The sequence below is a fragment of the Apodemus sylvaticus genome, unplaced genomic scaffold, assembly GCF_947179515.1.
Source record: "Apodemus sylvaticus unplaced genomic scaffold, mApoSyl1.1 scaffold_55, whole genome shotgun sequence".
NCBI lineage: Eukaryota > Metazoa > Chordata > Mammalia > Rodentia > Muridae > Apodemus > Apodemus sylvaticus.
In genome coordinates, this window is record NW_026263312.1 from 216,679 (window position 1) to 219,961 (window position 3,283).

Genomic DNA, 3,283 nt, shown 5'->3' on the forward strand with positions numbered 1-3,283 from the left:
AATACATCGAACAAAATTAGCTTGTATTTCCTAAACAACACGTTGTAACTCAAAGGATTTGGTGTGGCGTATAAGTTGAAACGTGTAGCTTCAACAGAGAACCCACAGGAGAATTTTCTTTCGTCAAATTTGTCAGAAAACCACGTTTTAAGGAAATCCCGCATTGTGCGAAATTATCTTGTTTTTCCTAAACAACACGTTGTAACTCCAAAAGCTTTGGTGTTGCGTGTATGTCTAAACGTGTGGCCTCAAAAGAGATCGCACAGGAGAGTTTTCTCTCGAAAGAATATATAAGAATACCACGTTATAAGGAAATACAGTGTTGCAGAGTAAAGACAAATACGTATGTATTGGAAACACTTTATGAGAAGAAATAATGCATCTTACAAAATTAGCTTGTATCTCCTAAACAACATGTTGTAACTCGAAAAGATTTGGTGTGGCATGTAAGTCTAAACGTATAGCCTCAAAAGAGAACCCACAGGAGAATTTTCTTTCGTCAAAATTTGTCAGAAAAAAACGTTTTAAGGAAATCCCGCATCGTGCGAAATTATCTTGTTTTTTCTAAACAACACGTTGTAACTCGAAAAGCTTTGGTGCTGCGTGTATGTCTAAGCGTGTAGCCTTAAAAGAGAACGCACAGGAGAGTTTTCTCTCGAACGAATATGTAAGAATACCACGTTATAAGGAAATACAGTGTTGCAGAGTAAAGATAGATACATACGTATTTGAAACACTTTACGAGAAGAAATAATGCATCGTTCAAAATTAGCTTGTATTTCCTAAAAAGCACATTATAACTCGAAAGGTTTTGGTGTGGCGTGTACGTCTAAATGTGTAGCCACAAAAGAGAACCCACAGGAGAATTTTCTTTCGTCAAAATTTTTCAGAAAACCACGTTTTAAGGAAATCCCGCGTCCTGCGAAATCATCTTCTTTTTCCTAAACTACATGTTGTAACTTGAATAGCTTTGGTGTTTCCTGTATGTCTAAGTGTGTAGCCACAAAAGGGAACGCACAGGACAGTTTTCTATCGAAAGAATATGTAAGAATACCACGTTATAAGGAAATACAATGTTGCAGAGTAAAGACAAATACATACGTATTGGAAAAACTTTATGAGAAGAATTAACACATTGTAAAATATTAGCTTGTATCTCCTAAACAACACGTTGTAACTCGAACCGATTTGGTGTGGCGTGTACGTCTAAACATGTAGCCTCAAAAGAGAACCCACAGGAGAACTTTCTATTGTCAAATATTTCAGAAAACCACGTTTATGGAAATCTCGCATCGTGCGAAATTATCTAGTTTTTCCTAAACAACACGTTGTAACTCGAAAAGCTTTGGTGTTGCTTGTATGTCTAAACATGTAGCCTCAAAAGAGAACGCTCAGGAGAGTTTTCCCTCGAAAGAATATGTAAGAATACCACGTTATAAGGAAATACAGTGTTGCAGAGAAAGACAAATACGTACGTATTGGAAACAATTTACGAGAAGAAATAACACATCGTACAAAATTAGCCTGTATCTCCTAAACAACACGTGGTAACTCGAAAGGATTTGGTGTGGCGTGCACGTCTAAACGTGTAGCATCATAAGAGAACCCACAGGAGAATTTTCTTTCTTCAAAATTTGTCAGAACACAACGGTTTAAGGAAATCCGAGAACGCACAGGAGAGTTTTCTCTCGAAATAATATGTAAGAATACCACGTTATAAGGAAATACAGTGTTGCAGAGTAGAGGCAAATACATACTTATTGGAAAAACTTAAACTTTACGAGAAGAAATAATGCATCGTAAAAAAATTAGCTTGTATCTCCTAAACAACACGTTGTAACTTAAAAAGATTTGGTGTGGCCTGTACGTCTAAACGTGTAGTCTCAAATGAGAACCCATAGGAGAATTTTCTTTGGTCAAAATTTGTCAGAAAATCACGTATTAAGGAAATCCCTCTTCGTGCGAAATTATCTTGTTTTTCCTAAACAACACGTTGTAACGCGAAAATCTTTGGTATTGCATGTATGTCTAAGCGTGTAGCCTCAAAAGAGGACGCACAGGAGAGTTTTCTCTCGAAAGAATATGTAAGAATACCACGTTATAAGGAAATACAGTGTTGCAGACTAAAGGCAAATACGTACCTATTGGAAACACCTTACAAGAAGAAATAAAGCATCTTAAAAAATTAGCTTGTATCTCCTAAACAACAGTTTGTAACTCGAAAAGATTTGGTGTGGCATGCACGTCTAAACGTGTAGCCTCAAAAGATAACCCACAGGAGAATTTTTTTTCGTTAATATTTCTCAGAAAACCATGTTTTAAGGAAATCACTCATCGTGCGAAATTATCTTGTTTTTCCTAAACAACACGTTGTAACTCGAAAAGCTTTGATGTTGCGTTTCCAATACATATGTATTTTCCTTTACTCTGCAACACTGTATTTCCTTACAACGTGGTATTCTTACATATTCTTTCGAGAGAAAACTCTCCTTTGCGTTCTCTTTTGGGGCTACACGCTTAGACATACACGCAACACCAAAGCTTTTCGAGTTAAAACGTTTTGTTTAGGAAAAACAAGATAATTTCGCATGATGCGGTATTTCCTTCATACGTGGTTTTCTGACAAATTTTGACCAAAGAAAATTCTCCTATGGTTTCTCTTTTGAGGCTACACGATTAGACGTACAGGCCACACCAAATCTTTTTAAGTTACAACGTGTTGTTTAGGAGATACAAGCTAATTTTGTAAGATGCGTTATTTCTTCTCGTAAAGTTTTTCCAATACGTAAATATTTGTCTTTACTCTGCAACACTGTATTTCCTAATAACGTGGTATTCTTATATATTCTTTGGAGAAAAAAACTCTCCTTTGCATTCTCTTTTGAGGCTACACGCTTAGACATACACGCAACACCAAAGGTTTTCGCGTTACAACGTGTTGCTTAGGAAAAACAAGATAATTTCGCACGATGCAGGATTTCCTTAAAACGTGGTTTTCTGACAAATTTTGATGAACGAAAATTCTCCTGTGGGTTCTCGTTTGAGGCTAAACGTTTAGACGTACACACCACACCAAATCTTTTCGAGTTATAACGTGATGTTTAGGAGATACATACTAATTTTGTACGATGCCTTATTTCTTCTCGTAAAGTTTAAGTGTTTCCAATAAGTACGTATTTGTCTTTACTCTGCAACACTGTATTTCCTTATAACGTGGTATTCTTACATATTCTTTCAAGAGAAAACTCTCCTGTGTGTTCTCTTTTGAGGCTACATGCTTTGA